The sequence below is a fragment of the Sus scrofa genome, chromosome 13 (genome assembly GCF_000003025.6).
Source record: "Sus scrofa isolate TJ Tabasco breed Duroc chromosome 13, Sscrofa11.1, whole genome shotgun sequence".
Lineage (NCBI taxonomy): Eukaryota > Metazoa > Chordata > Mammalia > Artiodactyla > Suidae > Sus > Sus scrofa.
In genome coordinates, this window is record NC_010455.5 from 51,875,188 (window position 1) to 51,900,412 (window position 25,225).

At 35.9% G+C, this 25,225-nt stretch overlaps 1 long non-coding RNA gene across 1 annotated transcript in view; it reads left to right on the forward strand.

Annotated features, from left to right (window-relative positions):
- Positions 1 to 25,225, forward strand: part of LOC102167790 — a 399,031-nt gene that overhangs the window by 49,917 nt on the left and 323,889 nt on the right. The window contains exon 3 of the long non-coding RNA XR_002337630.1: positions 6,394 to 6,500. This is a non-coding gene — a long non-coding RNA (uncharacterized LOC102167790). The remainder of the gene's footprint in view (positions 1 to 6,393; positions 6,501 to 25,225) is intronic.

The following is a 25,225-nucleotide window of genomic DNA, read 5'->3' on the forward strand; positions in this document are numbered from 1 at the left end:
TCCACATACCACCATATAAGATGAAAATATCAGGACCCCTCTTTTCTCTACCTATTCTCTCTACCATATTTCTCTTCCTAATTTATACTCTGAGTTATAATACCATCTCTCAGGTTGAATATTTATATCATTTTCATTCCCTTCTACAAAGATAATTTAGTCTTCCATTTTTACTTATAGAGAAGGGAGCATAGGCAGCCAATGGAAGATACTGTATAAGAAGAACAGTAGAACTTCTTAGGTGGTATCATTGTAAATCCTATATCCTATCTTCCTTCAACTTCTTTATTAAAATATCAATTAATAATGTAGTTTGGAGTTGAATATACTTTTTAGAGATGCCTTCATATGCAAAGGTGAGCATGGATCAAAGATTTTCAAAGGTGATGCCCTCACACTTAGGTTAAAAGTGTATATATGTAAGTCTTGAGTCATGTCTTAGAGTAAGTCCTTTAGGGTTGTCACACAAATGTAAATCTTAGATGCTGATGGTGATGAAATCGCAAAGCAGTTCCCACTAGAATCCGACTAGGAACCATGAGGTTGCGGGTTCAATCCCTGGCCTTGCTGAGTGGGTTGTGGATCTGGCTTAGGTTAAAGGTAAGAAGAAACCTGGGAGAGTGCCATGTTAGGGATATTAAAAAGAGAGCAAGTTTTGCCCTTAAAAATGTGAAAAAGAGATCAAGTTTTGCTCTTTAAAAAGTTTGTATTTTTTTTTTTTTTGAAGTCAAGACTCCAAGATGTTGGGTTTGAATATAAAAATGTTATGGGTATTCTTTGGAAGGTCCATCTTGAGGATGTAGTGAAAACAGAAGGCAGATTAGCTAGGACGTGAAGCAGTTATGAGAAAGGGGAGCCACAGAACTTGCTTGAGGAATTTTGTAGTGAAACTAATGGAAGAACTTGGAAGGGAAAACAAATCTTATTCTCAAAAGCCTGCCTGAAGTGCCATCTTTCCCTAAGACTCTTTCTGTCCTCTCCACCCTCTACCTATTGGAATGTCTTCTTTCCTTCTTTTCCATTGTCATGGTCATTTATCTTTACCTCTCTTAGGGAATTTATCCACCCTTTGCCCTGTGTCAGGCTATTTAAATAATGTAATATCTGCTCTATTAGATCATATATTCATGTCTAATTTAACTTTACTTTCTCATCTCCTAGCCCAAAGTCTTAAATGGTTCAAGCGCTTAATTTAAAAAAAAAAAGGTTCTTAACATGGTAATATATTTATGATAGCACTTAATTTAAAAAAATTATTCTTAACATGGTAATATATTTATGATTGATGAAAAGATAGGCATGTCCAGTTGTTTTCTTTATTTTCTCCCTCTGTTTATTCCTTCCTTGCTTTCTTCTTTCCCTTCTTTCCATTTTATCTACCTCCCTCTTTCTTTTTGTTTTACTTTCCTCTCCAACAAAGAAAGAGGATCCCTGTGCACACATAGATAAAAGAAAGATGTGTGTGCAGATGAGCAGTGTTTGAAAAACCTAAGTGTTAAGGAAAAGAAATGTATATATGTGTAAATGGGTCAATTTGCTGTACAGCAGAAACTGATAGAACATTGTAAATCAAATATTATAAGCAATTTTTTAAAAATAAACATGATCCAGATATTAAGGGGGGAGGGGGAGGAAGGGAGAAAGGAAGGAAGAGAAGGAAGGAAGAGAAAGAAGGAGGGAGGAAGGGAGGGCAGAGGCCAGAGGAGCCAAGACAGGCCATCAACATAAAACCTTAACTGAACTTGAACAGATATTATTTCAACAATGTTTGCCTAGATGTAAAAGCAGAGGAGAGTTTAAATTCTTGCCATTCCTCTCCACTAAGAATAGATTGAAAAACAAACAAGAATCAAATTACCATAAACACATTTCAACTATCAGTGAACAAGGGATTATATCCAAAGAGAAAAAAAAAAAGAGAGAGAGAGAGAGAGAGAGAGAGAAAGACAGGGGGGTTGTATAGTTTCTGTTTTGGAAACCAGCAGTACATGAAATGACTATCTGCATTCAAACAAGCTATCAGAACTGATGAACATTTTTCTATAGACTATTATTCCTTTTTGAGTTCTACAGGCATCCTACAGGTTTAATTAAAGAGACCCTCAAGAACCTAAAGAAAATTAGGTGTTTAATACATTTAAAATATGCTAAAGCAAGTAGAAATTTCAAGGAAGAGGATACTAGCTACTTAAGCCAAGAGCTAGAGTATCTTCATGACTTGAAAAAATTTTAGGTCTGATTATTGCTTTGAAAGCTCAAAAACTTTATGCAGCACTATAGAAGCAATCCAAGCCACTGTGGTGACAACGCCAGATCCTTAGGCTGCTGCACCACAAGAAAACTCCTCAGAGTCACATCTTTTTTCTATTTTTGTCTTTTTAGGAACACACTCACAGCATATGGAAGTTCCCAGGCTGGGGTCAAATCGGAGCTGTAGCTGCTGGCCTACACCACAGCCACAGCAACACCAGATCCGACCACATCTGTGACCTACACCACAGCTCACAGCAACGCCAGATCCTTAACCCACTGAGTGAGGCCAGGGATTGAACCTGTGTCCTCACTGTTACTAGTCAGATTCATTTCCGCTGAGCCACGACGGGAACTCTGGAGTCCCATCCTAAGACCAAACTCACATTAACCAAATTGATAACACATGGACCTATTCACTAGAGTAACAACTTCTCTAAGTCCACTGAGACATTTAATTGTCAAGACATCAGACATGACTGTCCTTTACTTGACACTTTATCTCCTTGCAGGCAAGCTGTGTGGGAAGATAAATTATAACTAGAATTTTATTTGATGTATTTAGAATTTGAACAAGCAGAGTGATATGTGTGGTTCAAGGGTTTTTTAGAAGCCATTGCCAGTTGTCCAATGCACCTGTATTGTTGAGAAGAATCTACCTGCTGCTAGGACTCCACAGGTCCCATGGACTTGATGTTTTTCACTTGGAATTCCTTTGGGATTTTCTATTTCTACCATGTTTTATGTTTCTCAAAGTCATTATATTTATATAATCCTTTACATTCACATAAAGCATTTATATAAATTATATTATAATCTCCATTGCAGTTGGTACTAACATTATCATCTACATCTCATAGAAAGGAAACAGGCTCAGAATTGCTAAGTTATTTGACCAAAGACTCTACAGATACTAGCATATGAACCTTTGAAACCCAGAAGTACAGCTAATATTTTTTAGAGTTCCAAGAGTAGCGCTCTGTAACTTAGAGGCACTTATAACATATTTGTTGACAATAGTAGATTTATAGAAAGATGTAATAACAAAACTGATATGCTTAAATATTTATAGAAATAGTCTTCACTTTACTCAATATTTCACAGATTTTTCTTTCAACATTGAGTTTCCCTTAATGTGTTTAAAACGTGACTTGCTTTATAAAATTTGGGCTTTTCCACAACAATTTAGGAACCTATTTTTGTTTGAAAAGATGAATGACTTAGAACTATTACTGTAGATTTTACCAAGACAGATGATTTTCTTCTCTTGGGCGGCTTATCAGTTATTGTTCTTAGCTGCAAACAAGAACTCCACTCTAGGAAATTTGAGCGGAAACGAAATTTACCGGGGGGGGGGGGGTAAATACAACTCCTGCTTTGCCCAAATACTCCTCAATTCCTTTTACTCTGTTTAACATACCCAGATTCTCCAGTTATTTTCTTCCAAGATTAGCACCTGCAACTTTCTACAAGTACCTGCCCAACAACTGCTGCTGCTTTGGCAAGTGGCATGGAGAGCCCAAAGTGCCAGGGAAATTGGGTCCAGTGGGGGCAGCCAATGATTGACTGGCTTCCCAGACAGGAAGTATGAAAGACAGCTCCCTGGCCTCCAGGTCAGACAAACTCTAAATATAATTGAGGCTCTGGAGCTTCTTAAAGGATGGGGCTGAGCTGGGACTTGGAGATCCCATGCATACTTGAGCCCAAAATCCTTCCCCATCCTGTTCTCTCTTCTTTCTTACTGGTTTCTGCTAGGAGCGCTTTCTCCTCAAGTCCCTTGCACAAAATCTTTGTCTCAGGGTCTCCTTTTCTGGAACCCAACTGTGTTAGGTTCCTAGGGTTGGCATAACAAAACATCACAACCCAGGCGGCTTAACAGTAATTTATTCCTTTACAGTTCTGTAGTCTAGAAGTCCACCATCAAGGCACCAGAAGGGTTATGCTCCCTCAGAGACTCTGGATAGAATATTCTCTTGCTTCTTCCCAGCTTTCAGGGACATCACCAATCCTTGGCATTTCTTGACTTGCATTTGCTTCACTCTAATCTCTACCATTATTGTCACATGGCATTTTCCCTGAATGTCTCTTACTTTTCTCTTCTCAGAAGAACACTTATAATATTGAATTATTTTTTTTAAATTAACATTTAGTTGATTCTCCATGTTGTGCCAATTTCTGATTATGACCCATGACTTTGTCTTACTTTGGTTATATCTACAAAGACCTTATTTCACAAATAAGGTCTCATTTATAGATGCCAGGAATTAGGATTTCCCCACGTATCTTTTTGGGTGGGACATAATTCAACCCCCAGCAGGAACCTAAGACAAATGAATCAGCTCACAGGAATGGCCAGAATATGAGTCTTGGCAACTACAAAGCAAGGAACACCACCCATCTGCAAATGAATGGGTCCCAAAGCAATAGTTCTCACGCTTAATAAGGACTCTCCAGCTTCAGTTGCTGCTGCTGATCTTGTGTGTGAGATTCTTCCAGCCCTCGAGAGGCAGGCCCCTCTACTCTTATGAGAATATGAACTCTGAGATGGCACCAGTTTTTCCATGTTGTTTATTTCAAAGTGAAGTCTTACGTGGGCAAAGCCAAGCTCTGAAAGAGAGGTAAGAAAGCAAGTTTTTTAGCTTGAATCATGGAGATGCAGGACTCCTAAGATGATAAGTTTTACTAGCATAGGAGGAATATTCAAAATACATAGGCACAAATATGACAAACCACCACTGCAGTTCGATTCCGTGACACATTATAATCCCTGAGGATGTATAGAATTTTCTCTGTGTGATTATATATGAGTTTAATTCTTTTTTGAAAAAGAAGAAATAAAGATTTTTGACCTGGGAGCTTGTTGTGATTCTTTGCATGTTCTCACTTAAAATACAATTTTACTTACTCTTCCTTGACATTGGTGGACATTGACTTGACAGTTCATTATCAGACTCAAGAGCTGTGTGGGTATTCAGCTTTTGGCTGTATAATTATTTATTACAAAGCCCTGGAAGATATTTATATTTGAATTATTCATGTGGGAGGAGAAACTGAGATTTGAAAAACTTGAAGAATTTCATGTTCCAGTCGTGGTTCTCTGAAAAGCTACATTTAAGCCTTTTATGTATTCCTTTATGAAACATAATGTGTACCTTTAGAGTAGGAGGTTATTGTCTATAAATGCTATGGTTTTCAGTGGAAGGGGATTGACATCTGGTTAGGTTCATGGTATTGGTTTTGTTATGTTTTTTCTGTTGCTCAGCCTGGCAAATGGCAATAAATATGTGTTTATCATTAAGATAAAGAATAGAATTCTTTCATGTTCTAAGTTTTTCGATTGAAAGAATTTGAAACTTGATACATGTAATTTCTTTGGTTAGAGTAGAGGTGATTTTTGAACTGTGTTATCCATCTTGTCACACACACACAGTGGAAATTACTAGTTTCAGATTTTGATGGATGGCCAGGCAAGTGTGATCTTATTTTTGTTCAATGGTCAATACCCTAGAGCAGGTCTTACCAAATAATAACCATATCTGGCCCACCACCTGTTTGTATATGGTCTATAAGCCAAGTCTGATTTGTGCATATTCAAATGTAAAATGACCTTGAATATCTCAGGGAAAATAATTGTTCAAAGAGTTGAAGACATAGCTTCTTGCCCACCAAGCCTAAAATATTTATTTTCTGGACTTAGTAAAGGTTTGCTGATCCTTGTTTAAGAACACATCCATGTAAGACTTCCAAATTGAAATCATTCTGTTATCCCAAGAAATTTGAGTTTACCAAATGGATTGCTATATTTTCTGCAAAGAAAACATGACCCAAAAGGAAAATAATTATATCTTGGAAAAATAAAATAATTGATCATCATCTCATATTTTACAACTGCTAGTCTTGAATGCTATTCTCCTCCTTTCTAGAAATGCATTGATGTAATAACACTGTCCACCTTAAGGCAACAAGGTACCTACATACAAAAATGATTCCTTATGTTGGTATAACACCTGTAACATTTCAAAGCTTTCTCATGATAGTATTTAATGTCTTATAGCTGTATTATAGCAGAAAGTCACATTTTTTATTGTTCAGCACTAAGAAACTAAATTGTGTGTACATTCTTTTTATCTTTCATGATGACAGGTATTCTATTGCTCAACCAAGAGATTTAATTGGAAAATAAGAAATTCCTGGAATACACTACTTGCCTAAAGCTTTTTCCATCTAGAGTCAGTGCTTGAGGCTCAAAGGTATGGGAACAATCTTAAAGTTATCTTTATTTCTTCATTTAGTAAAACAATGATATGGTTTTGAAAAAACTTTCTGTGCTCAAGAAAATGTGTAGATCCTATGTACAGTGTGAACATAAATATTACCCCAAAGATTAGGACACCTAGTGGGGAGAATAATTTAAAACTATTTTGGTTATCAATAAGATGTTTTCAAAGAGTATGTTGAAGAAATTCCACTTGAAACCATTGCTTTAATCATGTTGAACTGGCATAAAGATCCAAATGCAGGTAATTTGATTTAAATGAGATGTTGGGAGATTATATAATGAATATAGCAGGCAAGTCATTCAAAGTGTTGCTTGATAGGAGCTGGTATGGAGAAGATGTCAAGGTTTCAGTTGATTGTTAGCTGAATATGTGTCCATGGCATAATGAGGTTGCAAATATGTTTGTGATCTTAGGCTGCAACAACTTGTCAAGCAAGGGCATGGTTCTTCTCCATTCTGTTACACAAAATACTGGATCAAATTCTGGATAATACACTCAAAGAATGTAAAAGATCAGGGACGGCGAATAGGTTTTATGTGTTCTGTCAATTCTGATTGTTTGTGTCTGCCTAGAGAACTGGGTTGAGAAGGATTCTGAGGGCTTGTCAAGGCCCACTGGGAAATGGTGCTGGGTTTGTCTGGCAAGAAGGCAATACATTATCATTATGTACGTTCAAGATTGGGTGACAAAGATGGTGTAACAGGGTTGACACAAGAGTTCAGCTCTCTCATCCCCTGCACATTTTTTTTTCCCTCAGGGAGAGTAAGCGCCTGTTAAAATTTTCATATGCCCCTTAACAATGCCGTCTCTTAGAACAGGATTAGGCAAACTACATCTAGCAAAGTAAATCTGGTCTATTGCCTATTTTAAAATGCAAAATGTAAATGTCAAATGTCATTTAAAATTATGTCCCTCAGCTTATATTTGGTGGAATCTCACAAAATGCTATAAATAAGTCTCACTTTTATCTCCAAAATAATATGTAATTATGTATTTGATTTTGTTTTATACCAGTAGTTTTGGGTGTTAGGGAAGAGATTGCTATGTAATATCTACTTTTTACAATGTTTCTTGATTTTTAATATTAATTTTACTTCATCATGTTCCAAGATTCTATTATTGTTTAGAGAATGTACATAATATTTTCCAGTCTGTTTTCTATATGCTTTTGAATAGAGTTCCTTCTTGCTTAAAAAAGGATGGTTTTACGTATCATATAAGCCTTGGTTTTTAATTCAAAATTATTATATTTCATTTTAGTCCTTTTTTTCCTTATTTTTATTTTTTTATTTTATTTTTTTTTCCCACTGTACAGCAAGGGGGTCAGGTTATCCTTACATGTATACATTGCAATTACAGTTTTTCCCCCACCCTTTCTTCTGTTGCAACATGAGTATCTAGACATAGTTCTCAATGCTATTCAGCAGGATCTCCTTGTAAATCTATTCTAAGTTGTGTCTGATAAGCCCAAGCTCCCGATCCCTCCCATCAGGCAACCACAAGTCTCTTCTCCAAGTCCATGATTTTCTTTTCTGAGGAGATGTTCATTTGTGCTGGATATTAGATTCCAGTTATAAGTGATATCATATGGTATTTGCCTTTGTCTTTCTGGCTCATTTCACTCAGTATGAGATTCTCTAGTTCCATCCATGTTGCTGCAAATGGCATTATGTCATCCTTTTTTATGGCTGAGTAGTATTCCATTGTGTATATATATATTTTTCCTTATTTTTAAACAATTGATCTATTAGACTGATAGTAACGTGTGGAACATCTCATAAGACTGTATATCTGTCCATTTATCTTTGTAGATTTAATTTTTTTCTGTGGCCTTACAAAGAATTTATTGAGAGATGTTATTAAAGGAAGAAGGATTCTGGTTCTAGGAAAGAGTTGAGAGCTGGACTCCTATTTATCTAGTCAGCACAGCTTCTGTCTCTGATGTGAATTGAGGGCTTTGTTCTTACGCCAGGTTAACAGAGCAAGAAGTTGCTTAGCCACCTACCTTCCTAAAGAATGGAAGTATTGGAAATTCTATTTGGCCTTTAGATAGCTTCATCTTCATGTTTATCTTCTTGGACATTTTTGCCAGTTGATAGATGAAGAAAATTTGTTCAACTATCTTGTCAAAGCACATATTTCCATTTTGTCTCATTATACTTTAAACTAGCCCGGGAATGGAATACTCGGTTTAGGTAGACATAGATACAATGCAATTGGTCTTCAAATATCATTAGTCACAAGATCATTATTCAAATATCATTCGAAGCAGGAACTGTCATGTTTAAAAAAAATACATGAAAGGCTGCTTGCTGGTATATAGCTGGGACAGAGTGTAGGACAAAGGATGGAGAACCCCGGAGGTGAGGAGGTCTCAAGACCAAGGATTCAGGGGAATAGATGAAAAGACAGATGCTTCAGAGATTTTTTAAATAAAGATGTGTACATAAAATAGGTGGCTTATTGCACCCCATTGTCCATAGCAGCACCGTTTACAATAGCTACAACATGGAAGCAAACTAAGTGTCTATCAACAGATGAACAGATAAAGATCTGGCATTATGTACAATGGAATAATACTTAGCCATGAAAAAAATGAAATAAGGCCATTTGCAGCTTCGTGGATGGACCTAGAGATTACCATACTAAGTGAAATAAGCCAGACAGAGAAAGACAAGTATTAGATCACTTATTTGTAAAATATAAAATGTGATAGGATACAAATGAACTTACAAAACAGAAGCAGACTTAAAGTCATATATAATGTCTATGTTACCAAAGGATAAGTGTAGGGGGATGGGGGATGAGGTTAACAGATAGTCAGCACTATATGTAGAAAACAAGGATTTACTGTACAGCACAGGTAACTATATTCAATATTTTATTATCTAAAATGGAAAAGAATCCAAACAAAAAAATTACACACACACACACACACACACACACACACACACACACACACTTACACAAACAGACGGGAGGCACACACACATTTAGGAAACTTCTCTTTCCCTTTCCAGTTCTCACAGGCCTGTTTGCAGCAGGATTGAGACTTGTGGGTTTTTTGTGCTTTTTCTTTTTAATAAATTGCTGTAAGACATTTATTCATATAAAAACTCATGCATAGTAGCTCCATTTTGTGAAATTAACAGTCAATTTCAAATATGAACTAAATATGTCAAAGAAAAGAGACATCATTTAGCATCAATAGCACAGATGCCTGGAGATAATCAGACTCAGCTTTCCTGCGCTCTCCAGCAGTTAGCAGGACCACATCCTCCTTTTGGGTCTCCAACAGTTTTATTAGTTAGTGTGTATATTTAGTGTATTAGTGTGCACACATGCATATATATATAAGTAACTGAATGATTTCTGTACATATCAAACTAACACAGTAAATCAACTATAGTTCAATTTAAAAGATAGGTGATTAATTAAAGATGTGGATTATTATAAGATAGGTCAAATATTTGTATATAATAGTGAATATTAGAATGTTGAAAACCAGCACAATAGTCACCAAAGATGCACATAAACCCCACTTTGTTTCAAATGGTAGCATCAAAGAGGATGAATGATCTTTTGTGGAAATATCGTAAACCTAGTTTACCAAGACGACCTCCCTTTAACTGCAACCTCTGATAAAATTCTAAATTTTTGGAGGATTCCTATCATTTCAGTATTTTTATATAAAGTGAAATTTTAATAATACTTTCATGTTGCCCTACTTTGATTTAGCTTTTTCAAGTTCTCATAAAACTAGTTCACACAATTCTAGATATTGAAACTATGTGTTTGTTTTGCCTGCTTGCTAGATATTGGCCTGCTTTCCTTGGGGCAAGTGACTGATATCCTCACAAAATTCTAAGGGGGCATTTTCAAAACCATGAGCCTAGACCACAGTGAGGTCTAAGTTTGCTGGAAATGATGCATAAAATTCCATGGCCAGTGACTACAAAAAAAAACGGTGACTCCAATAATGGAAGGCTCCTATAAATTAAATTCTTACAAGATATTAAATAGAAGTAATGGGTCTGTAAAGAATGACCCGCAATGAGTTAGTAACTGAAAAAAAAAGGGGGGTCTTGAAGAAATGATGATGTGGACTAGAAAAGCAGTACATGAAAGGCCACCATCTAAAATGATCTGCTGCTCTCAAAATGCTCTGAAAATAATTTTTTAAAAAGAAGGTTTTTGTGGATTGTTGGGAGGAAAAGGAAGCACTGGGAAGAGATGAGGCTGATTGTGTATCAGTAACTACTGACAGAGAGAAAGGAAAGTACTGAATGCTAGCTAGTTCTGCTTCTACTTCCTCCACCAGAAATAATCAAAGTGAAGTGGAAGGAAGAAGCAGGAAGCCCAGAAGAGGGAGTAAACAGACTGTATGAGACTCTTTAAAGTAGGTTGTCCTAAAGCTAATGTGGATTTTGTCCAGGGTACCACGTTCAATTATCTTACTAGAACGTTTCCTGGTCATCTACAATGAATTCTAGAGGATGAAAGAAGTGTTAGAAAGGAGTAAATTCTCCAAAGTGTAGAAAAGTTACAATTTTCCAAAGTGTGGAAAAATTGAGAACCTAGAAGATTCAACCTAATGAGGTTGCCTTGACTTCTACTAAAATTGGGCAAGACATTCTTTAAGTGGCAGATTGGGAGGCTTGGAAAGCAAAGCTTTTTTTTTTTTTTTTTTTTTTTTTTTTTTTTTTTTTTTAAATAACCCAGTAGAAGTTATAATGACAAATCATACCAATCAAATCCCCTTTCTTTCCCTGAAGAAGGATAAAAGTTATTATATGAAAGGGTTTTGGATTTTGTTGTTGCTATGTTACTGTTTTAAAATATCTAACAACCATGATATTCTTCAGGGCAATGGTGAAAGGGTATAGTAATATCCTCTTATGCCAAAACTATCAAGATTTGCTTTCTATTTTTATTTCTAATGTGATTGTATTATAAAAATAAAATTGCCTATTGTTTTAAAAAATAGTAGAAGCAGTAGAGGTGTATTAACTTTTGAAGGACAAACCCAAAGCATATTGATTATTAATCAGTGCTGTACAGGTATAATGGCTCATTTTACACATCACCTAGGCTAAGGGATGCTCAGACGGCTGGTAATACATTATTTCTGGGTGTGTCTGTGAGGGGATTTCTGGAAAAGATTAGTGTTGGAATCAGCAGGCTGGATAAAGAAGGTGTGACCATACCCAGTGAGGGTGGGCATCAACCAATCCCTTGAAGTCCCTAACGAACAAAAAGGCAGAGGAAGGTTGAATTTCCTCCCTTGATTCCTGAGCTGAGACATTCATCTTCTCCTGCCCTCCGACATTGCAGGCAAGGTTCTAGAGACCTTGAACTCTGGGACTTCAGCCTTAGACTGGGGGTTACACTACTGGCTTTCCTAGTTCTCCAGCTTGTAGATGGAAGATGGCATGACTTACCAGCTTCCATCACTGTGTGAGCCAATTCCTGTAACAAATATCTTCTCATATATGTATGCTCAATGACATAATATATCACAAGAGAACTGTGTGCATATTGTTCTGTTTCTCTGTAAAATTTTGGCTAATATAATTTGGAAAGTGTTCTCCAGAGAACTCTATTCATGACCCAATCCCTAGACATCTCATAATTTGTAATTTTTATCAACCACTTCACTAAGACAGCAATTGTTCTGTGCACTTGTTTCAAAGTTGGGAAGGATGGTTTGTTCTTTGGACAATAAAATGAAAACTAAAGCTTATTAGTCTTGAGCTTTACCGCTTACTAGTTATTTGACTCTGGCAAATGACTTTCCTTCTCTGAACATACATATCCTCATCTGTAAATGGGGATAATTATTGACTTGTAAGATAATTAATAATGTGACAAATAATGATAGGTATAAATTGCAAATGGCAAGGCTTGGCACATATTAAACATTCAGTAAATGGCCACTAATGATTGTGTTGTGAATATGGGCTTGGACAAAGAGCTGAAGCAATGGGCATATAATATACATAAAAAAGTAAAACTTCCAAACCTGTGTTTAAAAGAAATCAATTCTATGAATACAGGATGAGAAATTCCATGCAAGAAAGCCTAAAGAGCTCTACCCCTTTACAAGTTCCATATCAGCATATCCTGTAACAATGTGAGCAAGCTGACCTAGACTTTGTTTTTGTCTCAGGCAAGAGGAATAGACCCACTTTTCCTGTGCTAAAGACAATATGTTGTAAGAGAAGTGTTCAGTATAATGTATAAAATTTTGTTCATGACATCAGTAAATTGACTTGGGGACAGAAGAGGTTATTAAATGATTGAACTCTGTCATTCAATGAATGATCAAATAAAATAGAGGTATATCATCTGGAGGAAAAAATGTCAAAAGGATTTGGACTCCCCAGGTCATTTACACACATGGGAATACCATGCAGCCATACAAAGGAGTGAGTAGGCTCTCTGTACACTGATAATGAAAGATGTCTGAAATACATTAAGTGAAAAAAAAGGCACAGAATAGTGTAGGTTATTTAGTATAATAATTTTTATTAAAGTATAGTTGATTTACAATGTTGTGCCAGTTTCTGCTTTATAGCAAAGTGACACACACACGTACACACACACACACACACACATACATTGTTTTTCTCATATCATCCCAAAAGATTGAACCCCAATGCCCATCCATTCTAAATGTAATAATTTGCATCTACTAAACTCAAAATCCCAGTCCATCCCACTCTCTCTCACCCCATATTTGGTATATTTTATTTAAAAAGAAAGGACTATGCATCTGCATTTGCTTGGAGATTCCCAGAATTAAAACTTGGGAGGAAACTAAGAACATACCTTACCTATTGGGGGCAAGAACTAGGCAGAGACAGGATAACTTCCTCTAGAGGGAGACTTTGGACATGATTCCTGACTTGATTTGGTTTCCCCAGAAGCTGATCTTGAGTTGACGAATTTCATCCAAGTAGCTTTTTAGGGGGAGGGAATCCCAGGAAGCATAGGCAGGGAAGCAGGGAAGGGGAGGAAGCAATAGAAGATGAAAGATTAAACAAATTACCATCATGAGCACTGGAGCTCCTCCCCACTGGCAATTTCTGGCCAACAGTGTGAATTGCACATCAGAGGGACCCCAGCAGTGGGTGGAAACCTCAGTGATTGATGACAGCTTGGAGGTGGGGAGCCCTCAGGCAAAGCCACCACTGTTTAGGCCCAGAGAAGAAAACCCAGTACCCACAGCATCTATTACAATACCTTCTGGTTCTTTTTTGATTTTTGATCCAAGTGACAGTCCTCTATTCCAAGAAAATAATTTGAAAATTAAAACTTAAGGGAAAATAAAATAACCACATATCATAAAATATTAGTAATACTGACATACAGGAAAGGATTAGATTTATTTTTGGTCAGTTCCAAAACACAAAAACTAAAAGCATTATTTCTTATTATAGGATAGCAGATACATTGGCTAAAGTAGGAAACACTTTCTTCTAATTAGAACTGCTGCATTATAAGGTCTTGATAATTACCTATCACTGGGCTCAGTCAATCAGAATAGAATTCACACCAGAATTTGCTTTAAACTGATATTTATTGGGTGTTAATCCCAGCAAATAAATAAGGTAGATAGTCTCCAAAAGAGGCTGCCAAAGATGGAGTCATTTGTTATGTTAACCATTTGCATGAATTTCTGATTTCTCTCAAATATAACATCCTAGTTAGTACTAGAACAGTAACTTCCACAGAGTGGTAAATCCCAAACCAGTTAGTAGTTGTTTGTGTGTCCACAGTGATCATCTGCAACATTGCTGGTCCACTGATCAGCATCTTCTGGCAGCTGGTTAAAAGTGCAGACTCTGAGGCTCTGCATAGCTTATCTGAATTAGAATCTGCATGGGAATAAGATGCCCAGGTGATATTGTATGCATGGGAAAGTTTGAGAAGGCAGATTTACAATGTTCAGATTTCAAAACTACTTAGTAGAATTTTATTCTTGATGGACATATAGTGGCCTGTATTTAAGCTACATGTATTTTAATTCAATCAAACAGTTTAACTTACAGTTTGAAGTCCCCTTAATAGCTATAATACCAGATGATTATCTGCACCTTTAAAAATATCATCTTCAGTCCATTGTGCTTATGTGATAGAAACACACCATTCAGGATTGAAAATTTTTATTTTCTCACATTTGAGCCTAGTGCCAAGTACAGATACATTTAGAGGGTCCAGATGTCCCCAGGGCCAATGAGATGACCTGTGAAAATACTACAGTTAGGTAGTTTTCTTCAGTTCATTACAGGCTTCACTCACAATTGTGAGATACTCTATTATGAACTGAAACAATGGTACCTGAAAACATGAATAATACATAGTGTTAACAATGCTTTTGGAACCATTATGGCGTAGAATATTGTATCAATCCATAATTTGAAGATGGGGCTAAATGGATCTTTCGTTGAAAAGAGCTTCTGTGATGTGTCAATTTACACCTGATGTTAATAAGAATATACCATCACCTAAAATCCATATTAAAATATTTTATATAAGATGTACTTGCATTAATAGATATCTGTCATTTGTTACTAAATACAGCTGTTAAAAGAACCTCTTAAGTGCTTTCAGAATTTGTTTTTAAGACCTTGACATTGGATGGAATAAAAAGTATTATGGAACCAATCCTTCACTGTGAAAATGGACATAATGGATGAAATACTGCATGTTGCTTACTTCATTTTTGTCAGGTCAAATTGAAATTCTTCTCAGCATTTGACACCCCTTACATGACCACATAATACATGATGGAGAACCTAAATACGGACATTAAATATTTCATTTTCACTCGACATTATTATCGTACAGTATAGTTCAACTTTTGAGAATATCTTCCACATTTCTTCCTTGAACATTATAGTCATTCATGGTGAACCTCTCCTGTAACAGGGGAGTAAAATAAGGTAGCTCACTCAATTATGAATCATCCTGGATTATAAATTCATGTATCATTAGCCATGAATTCAACAAGTACACAGTGATCTGTTTGATCTGAAATTGCATCAGAGTGTGAAGTAGTACTTTAAGAGGATTAAATTAATAAAATAAATTGAATAAATGTTCAATATAAGTGAAATATGGCACCTTCACCTAAGGGTAAATAAATAAATCCACTGTTTACATTGTTCGCCTTTGACTTCATTTTCTCCATCATCTTCTTGCTGACACTAACTGTTCCTCCAGTTGATGGAATCAATATTTTAAATATGAATCAAAATGCAAAGTAGGGGGGCTTAGGCACACATAAGTTTGCAATAATTTTTTTCTAATGGCTTTGAGTCATTTATCTTAGTCTGAAAGGTTTTTGACTAGTGGTGAGAGGATCACAGTAATTTTCATTTTTATGAAAGTTGCCTTTCATCTTCAAAAGTATCCTCTTGTGCATTTAAATAAAAGGTGCTAAGAGAAACCTGAATGGAAAAGCACCACCCTTTATCATTATGATTGTTATTGTTATATCATAGAATGAGTATGGAACCTGATTTACTATGCTGCTTTGGTAGTAAAATACAATTTCTTTTCCAAAAGGTTTTTTAGTGTTTGATCGCCTTCATGACTGTTTTCTCTGTTCTTAGAAGCATTTACCTGTGAGGAGCATGCCAAATATTATGGCAACCTTACAGTGGAAATTTTAAGGATCCACTTTAAATGACTAGCTAGGACTTTGAGGAACAAGTCAGACTTGAAAATGCATAATTAGGTTTTATTTCTCAGTTTTCCTGCTGATTTCTTAACCATTTCCATGTATGATAACGTGTTTCCCAAAATGTAAGCAGACGATAAGCATTGCCTTGGCATGCTCAACAGAGTCTAGAAGTTCTGGAATAATTTGGCACTGCAAACTGTCTAGAACCTGAATTGCTATTTAGAGAAATAGGTTAAAACTTACTCGTTAACAAGAAATAAATTACTGTCAGCTGTAGAATTTACATTGTAAATAATATTGATACCATGTGCTGGTTTCCACCAGCTTAATCTCCAGTTGAATGAAGTTCTTTCTCCCACTGACCATTTCTTTCCAGAGCTTTTGTAGCTGGTTTGGGATATGTTTGATAGCTTAGCTTATAAAGTGCACAATTTAAATGAGAAGTTTTGGAGGTAAAACTATTTACTATTGGAGGAAAAGTAAAATAAACAGTGCATTAGAACCACAAAATCAATTATCTCAACAAACTTGGGTATCTCCAAGAGAAGTTAAAAGACAAAGTGTCCAAATGAGCCAGATTTCACATGTTTGTGCAATCTCACTTGACCTTTGGGTTATTTTCTAGCTCAGTTTTCCATCACAGCCTTTAGTTTATCTGCTGGTCTTTTCTTTCAAGTTGGCACGCATGCCACCTTTAAATAGACTCCTGTTTTGTCATTCAGCAGACAAACCCCAGGCTTTGCATCCCCCTCCTGCCTCTCCCAGGCCATACCCCTCCATCAAGAAACACATTCTGCCATCACTTTAGGGCCACACAAGTCACTATCTCCATGCGTTTCTTCGCACTCTCCCAGCTGATGTCCGACATCCTTCATTTCGAGGCATCTGAGCAGAACCATGAGATGACAACTTTAGGCTCATAATGCGAATTAGTTATGCTCTCACCATTTCCCATTCTCATTAAATCATTGTCAGGACAATGGATTCATGGGGTACCATTTCCTGTTCTCATTACAATTTTTGTCACAGGAATGAGGCATCAGAATTTCAGTGCTTTGCGTAGTCTTCGAAAAAGAATAGTTACCTCTGCTGCTTTGACCTTTTTTTTTTTTTTTCTGTTCTGCATTTGGTTCAGCCCTGCCCTCTCCCCTGCCTATGTGTGGCCTTGGCAACCGTAAGATGAAGAGTCTTGAAGAGGGTAAAATTTTAAAAATTGCAATGACAGGATGGCATGAAAACTTTGTCTTTACAGTGGCAAAACTAAAGCCACATGCTTTTAGACAAAAGCTAGAGAGTGTACACATGGCCTTTTCTTAGTTAAGTGGTTTATTAATATTCTTTGCTCTTCTCATTTTTCATTTTTCCTCTCCTTCAACTTAACCAATGCACTCTTTGTCCTTAAAATCAAGCAAAGACCTATCGTTCATATTTTTTAAATGATTCCAAATTTATGTGACTTTCAGAAAAAAAAAGTTCTTCCTATTCAAATATACAATTTGAATAAATTACTTTATTTCCCCTCCCTGCTGATCCTAGCTGCCTTTACCAAGGTTTGTTTTACAATTGATGGCTTTGTTCTTCTAAGACAGTTCCACGTTCTGTTTGGGTTCAGGTAGGAGTCTTACAAACACTAAGTAATGATTTGTTAACTAAACGCTCCTGAAGCTGTCTGTCAGCTCTCCCTGTAACATAATAGCACCTTCACCTGCCTGCAGTCACTTCAGGGTGCTCTCATTAAATGCAAACTTTGTAAAATGCTATAGAAATGATCCTCTTCTGTAAATACCATGGAATGATCCTCTTTCCTTTGGTAATAGGCAGTTACAGCTTTTGGTTTTTGTTTCTGAGTGTTATAATGTATGAGAAAAATAGAGGTCATTTAATTGTTAATACATCATGGACCCTATTTGTAGAAAATGCCTTAGCTTGTAATGTGCTGATATCTACATTTCAGTTCTTGTCTGATTCAGAAGAGGGAAATTGAGTTCAACTTGATCAGTATTTTTTAACTTGCTCCCCAGTACGTTACTTTTTCTGTGTTTTTTTCATTGGCTACTTGTTTTTCTATTTGGGGATTATATATTTAATTTCTTCAAATTGTGACCCAGTGCCTGAAATATACTAGGCACACAATAAATGCTTGCTCACAAAAGGGAGAAAGGAGTGGAGAGATACAATGAAATAGGTTGAAGATGAAACAGTAAAACTTGAAGGTGAAATGGTTTTAAGATAAGACATATTATTTTATGGTAATTATGTTGCCAAAATTTGACTTTTGTCTACTGGTGTGGAATTGAAATGCAGAGACAAGAGGTTTGGGGAAAGAAGAAAAAGGTAACTTTTATTGCTTTAATGAGGCAAAGGAGGCCACAGCAGGCTAATGCTGTAAACACTGTGCCCTCAATTGGGAAGAATTGTAGGGAGTTTTATGGTAAAAAGGAGAAAAACAGGTTTTCAGATAGGACTCAGGATTGGGGCAGACATGCATTCTTCCTTCTTTGGTGGAATCTTAGTCATCAAAGCAGAAGGGAGGAGATCTCTGCATGATCATAATGGCGGTCTTCTGGGTTATTGCCTAGAATAACTGTACTTGCGAAAAAGGCATATTGATCAGAAATTAGAGCTAGGAAATTTCCTGAAAAATACCATGTGCTAATAATCCTTAACCCACAGGCAATTGTGCTCAGGGTGCCTAATCCTTAGTTTATGGGTGATTGTGTTTAGGGTGCAATTAAGCCAGGGAGAAGGACAAGGAAGGACTCTAAACTGTTCAGTTTTAAAGTATTTATTTCTAAAAGAAGCATAAGGAATATAACTTTTCTCTTAGGTGTATAAGACGCCTATATTATTGTGAATCACTTTAGAGGGAACCAGAATCCTGCCTCAAGGCTGTATTATTGTTTCTTGACTGTTATTCCCTTGTCTCCATTTCCTTTCATGGTCAGCAACTGTCTGACCTAGGAACTTAGGGAAGGTCATAGAGGCTGAATGAAGCCCATTTTCTAAGAACAAGAAATGGGGGATACAGAAAGGTTTTTGTGCTCAGGAGCCCCATGGGGCCCTGCTCAGTTACAAATATACTTTGTCTTATTTAAGTAGTAACTTCCTATTCCTATTTGACTTGGAGTTTTCATTAGAAATGGCTGCTTTGGAATTTGCATCGTGGCTCAGTGGTAATGAACGCAGCTGTTATCCAAGAGAACACGGGTTTGATCCCTGGCCTTGCTCACTGGGTTAAGGATCTGGCATTGCCATGAGCTGTGGTGTAGGTCACAGATGTGGTTAGGATCCCGGGTTGCTGTGGCCATGGCCTAGGCCAGCAGCTGTAGCTCTGATTCGACTCCTAGCCTGGAAACTTCCATATGCTTCAGGTGCAGCCCTAAAACGAGGGGGAAAAAAAAAAAAAGCTTCTTTTAATAAATATCTTTTCATGGTCCATGTCTTGTTCCTTTCTTCTCCTTTGATTTTTTGAGGGACTATTTGATAGACTTTGCTGATGCTAAGTCACTTGCTTGATCGCATGCACTTTTTTAGAAGCCAATTATTTTTTTTATTAAAGTATAGTTGATTTACAACGTTGTGCCATTTTCTGCTGAATAGCATAATGATCCAGTCATGCATATATATACATTCTTTTCCTCTTACTATCTTCCATCATGTTCTATCTCAAGAGATTGGATATAACATTATTTTGGGATACAAGGCTGGCTTTATAACATTTTATTTAGGATTTTACCTCTGTCTTCAAAAGTGAGTTAATACTGTAGTCTTGCTTTGTTTCTTTTGTAATGTCTTTGCCAAGTTTTGGTATTCACACAAACTTGGTATCAAGAAAGGACTTGGGGAGGAAATTTCATATTTTTTGAAAAGTTTATACATTTCCACAAAGACCAATTAAATTCAGCTTTGAGGATGTCCGAACTGGGAGCTCTTTCATGGCATATTCCTAACTACCTGCTAATGTCTTTGGGGATAAATGGTCTACCCAGATTATCCTTTTCTTTGGGATCATAATTGGTTAGTATGTGTTTTGCCAGGTAATCATTCATTTTCTCCAGGCTTTCTAATTGGCTGCTGTAAAGTTTCAGGCAGAATTGCCTTCATATTTATTTTCTCTCTCCTGAATCTATGGGTTATTTGTCCCACTTTTATTCCTATCCCTATCTCCTGTTAACATTTTTTTCTTTTTGCTCCCATCATATTTACAAGAAGGCCATCAATTTTACCAGTCATTGCCCAGAACCAGCTTTCAGTTTTATGTATTCTTTCCACTTCATATTAATTTTAATTTTCTTTTCTTAATGTTAAGGGTATCTTAGTTTCTTTTTGTTTACCTGTTCTTTCACTTTTGTTTTATTTTTGTTTTTTTTTTTAATCTGCTTTCTCTAATAATGAGGGCTTTTGAAGTCAGAACTTGTCTTAGTAATAGATTTCACTGAACTGTTGTATTGGGTGTGAAATAGTCTCCATCTTAGTATTTTCTAGATTGTATTTAATTTCATTTTTAGAATATATAATATACTTATATATTATAATATATATTAATATGATGTCAGTATAACATATTAATATCAATATTGTATTGTATTAATATTATATTATATTAATATATTAATTAATATTATATAATATATAATAATATAAACTTATTTTGATAGTCTTTTGTCTATATTGAATCTCATTAGAATTAGTTTATGATTTTTGTGAAAAGGTAGCCTGAAAAATACAGTTCTACTTGTTAAAAAATTATTGTTTTAATGATTAATTTTTATAAATATTCTATGGACATAAAAAATATATATTCTCTAAAAGGTGAACATATCTCTGTATATTTCCTAAATTAAAGGATTAGTCAACTCCTCTATGTCTTAGTTTTTACATAGTAGATGTGTTTAATTCCTTCCAGTCTATTGAAAATTCTCACCATAATTTTATTATTAAGATCACGCTTCAATAACGGTTTTTGTTTTAAGTGTTAGTTGTTATAGCTTGTTTGGAGACGTGAATGTTTTATTTAAATCTGCATCATAAATTGTCCCTCTTTACATTTCAAAATGTTCCTTTTTATCTTACTTAATGCTTTCATTCCTTAATTCTGCTGTCTGCTACATATTACTACTCCTATTTTTACTTTCCTTTTGTGTGTATTCACTGGTACTATTTGCACATCCTTTTTTTTAACATTTTTTATTTTAAATGAGAAATGTATATATCCAGGATTATTTTAACCCAGTGATATAATCTCTGACCCTAAATAGGAAAAGTCAATCACTCATATTTAGCTTAATGACTACTATATTTAATTTTGTTTTCTCCAAAACTAAGACTCAGTTAAAGTACATTGGTACTACAGAAAATTGTGTCAGATAGGTATTGGTGTTATAGCACACCTGCTTACTAAGAGCCCTCACTGATTTTCACTAACATTGTTTTTTGTTTTTATCTTAACATGTTTTATTTATCTTTTTATTTAATTTTATTGGCATATAGGTGAGTTACAGTTTTGTTTAAGTTTCAGGTATGTAGCAAAGTGACATTGTTCTTGATAGAACCAACTTGACACAGAGTTGATACTGGGCTATTTTTCTTATTCTTTTTTTTTTTTTTTTTTTGCCTTTTCTAGGGCCGCTCCCGCTGCATATGGAGGTTCCCAGGCTAGGAGTCGAATCAGAGCTGTAGCCACCAGGCCTACACCAGAGCCATAGCAACACGGGATCTGAGCCGTGTCTGCGACCCACACCACAGCTCACAGCAACACCGGATCCTTAACCCACTGAGCAAGGCCAGGGATCAAACCCAAAACCTCATGGTTCCCAGTTGGATTCGTTAACCACTGAGCCACGACAAGAACTCCCTGTTTTTCTTATTCTTAACCATTTTATTATTCCTAGCATTTACTGAATTCTTATCTTTGGCAACCCTCTTATTTTTGGCAACTGAAACATTAAACACATAATATACTTACAATACCCTAGGAGTTTGGAATTTTTATTTCCCCAATTTTAGAGATAAATAGAGCACTGAGAATTTCCATGACTTAGTGCAGAATACACAGTTAGTACAGGGTAAAGCAGGGTTTGGAACCCTGGTACTAGGTCCAGAATCTGTAGTCCTAATTGCAATGATACCTTACCTCAATTTTCATTTTTCACATTCCCACCACTGAGGTCATATACTGAAGGAAACATTGTCATTACAAGAAAAGATTGCCTGTGAACAGACCAATTAACCAAATAACTACCCTCTAAGCACTCATCCTCAGTGAACACTAAGGTCTCTTCTGGCTTTGGAGGTGTCTGAGTCAGTAAAGAACAAATACAATCAAAATGCTAACAACAGAAACAAACACTGTCTAACTAAACTCTTAAAATGTAATCAGAAAATTTTATTAGGTATCTCATAGGATGAATTAAAGCCTTCAGGACAGGTAAGGTCCAAGGAGACCTTTTCTTTTTGTTTTGTTTTGCTTGTATATTTTTGTACTCCACTATGAGTCAGCTGTGATAGGAACCAGCCATACAATGGTAAGCAAGATGGAATTCCTATTCTTAAGGAAGGAAATTCTGTTTGGAAAATTTTCTTGGGGAATTCAAGTAATCAAGAGAGTAGTTAGTTATTGGAGTCGAACCAAACGATAACAATAACAGCCAAACTTATAGAACATGTGCATCGAAACAGGCACTGTTTCAAGCCCTTTACTTCATTTGGTCTCACGGAAACTTATTAATCATACCCATTTTGCAGAAGACCACACTGAAGTTTAGGACCCAGCATTCAAACCTGGTCAGTCTGACTTCTCTTTGTACTTTTACTATCTCCTATATATTAAGGAAAAGAATGCTTATTGGGTAAATCTCTGGACAAGGAGATGTGGAAATAATAGGAGTCATATTCCTTTTTAGATTTGGTAGTTACACCTTACCATTATCAACTCTGGAGTTTCACCAGTATCCAGTGTGTGAATAATGTATTTCTGGTTATTCCCAGCATTCCTTTCTTTAGGTAATAGCAAATCCACTATAATAAGATCTCTTCCTCTTCACGTTTCTGTCTTTTCAACATCTCCAGCCACTTTATTGGTCTGGAAGAAGGCTGGTCCAGTATTAAGTCCAAAATTTGAATTTTTCCTACTTGCTGTACATACAGACATTGTTTTAAAGCAAAAAAATAATCACTGGGAAGAATGTTCTCAACATATCTACAGAATGCAGATTACAAAATACTGTGCATATTTCTGTTTATGTTCATGCTTTATATAAATGTGGACATACAAAATACAGATATGCATTGAGACATTTTAGAGGGAGTGTGAAGTCCTTAATACTGGTTATCTCTGCAGATAGTTTGATAAGTGGTTTTTATATATTTTTACTTCTTATATATATTGCTATATTTCCTACTATGAAAAAGCTTTGCTTTATTAATGAAAGGAAAATTATTTTTTATTATTTATTTATTTTTGTCTTTTGTATTTTTAGGGCTGCACTCGCAGCATATGGAGGTTCCCAGGCTAAGGGTCCAATCAGAGCTCCAGCTGCCAGCCTACACCATAGCCACAGCAAGTAAGATCTGAGCCGCGTCTGACCTACACCATAGCTCACAGCAACACCGGATCCTTAACCCACTGAGCAAGGCCAGGGATTGAACCCACAACCTTATGGTTCCTAGTCAGATTCGTTAACCACTGAGCCACGATGGGAGCTCAAAAAAAATATTTTTTAAATAGCAAATTATTTTTAAAAGCATATGCCTATTTCAAAAGACATCTTATTCTGGAGCAAAATAAAACTTTCTATCCATATCAGAATACAAAACACTTTTCCCTCCTATGACTATTTACTCCTTTGCAAGTTTTGCAATTATTCTTAAATGTCTGTATGGGCTGAGCTATAAAGCAAATGCTGAGTGGAAAAATCCCTTTTATACCTCTCTCCTTTTCCACAGCAATAAATGTTTTCTGCATTTAGTTCATGAATTTCTACCTTCATTCCATGAGTTACCTTCTCTTCTGAGTCCCATGTGTCCATAAAACAGCCGTTCCTAGACCTACCATCAATTCCCCACACCTTACTAAATAAATGGTGTCAATACAGTGAATGTTCAAAAACTTTCACTCAACTCCGAGTTCTACGCTACCTATCTACTTGAATATGGGAGTTCACAAGAAAAACTCAGTGTTAAATTCAATGCTGAAGCAATTGCACAAGTTTTCCCAATGTCTTTTAAAGATTTCCGTACTTACTCTTGCTAAAATAAAACTATCATTTTCATTTTTCAGAAATAAATATAGCCCAAGAGAGGACGACAGTAATATTTGCAAGCATTTATATTAGAACCACATTTCTACTATTGGAAGTCAATATATTGTTGGGGCACCCTAAATTTCCACTGACATTCAAATAAGCTGCCTGAAATTACTAATATTATGGTAAGGGAATCTTTCTCTTGAAAGCATGTGCCCATAAGAGTTCTAAATTCAGCATAGTATGATGACTTGGCAGGATGGAGCTGTTGCTTGAAATATAATAACAAGGGAGAAAACCAGGAGAAAGATGCTTCCATTAAATTTTCCATCTAGTCTGTATATGCTCACTATTTAAAATGGACTCAACATTTTTGTCTGTTTTCTCCACATAAACCTCAGGACTAACCACCTCAGCCGAGTTTAAATAACTTAAACTCTAACATTAAAATTGAATACATGTCATTTCCCCTTCAAATACATCTAGCCTCTCAACTTGAACTTGAAAGGTGTTTAAGTCTTTCAAAGCTTTTATATCTGATTTGAGAATTTGGCATATAATTCAAATCTTAGTACTTGAAAGTTCTAACAAGTGAAAAAGATAGGAAGTCCTTGGAAATTACTTCAAAAGTTCATTCTCTTTTATGTCCAAAGATAGGGTTGATATCTGAAGGATAAAAATTAGAGTGACAATAAACCCAATTCTCTAGAATTTAGGTTCCAAGTAGGATAGAGATGTGCCTTGGAAATTGCTCAGGTAGA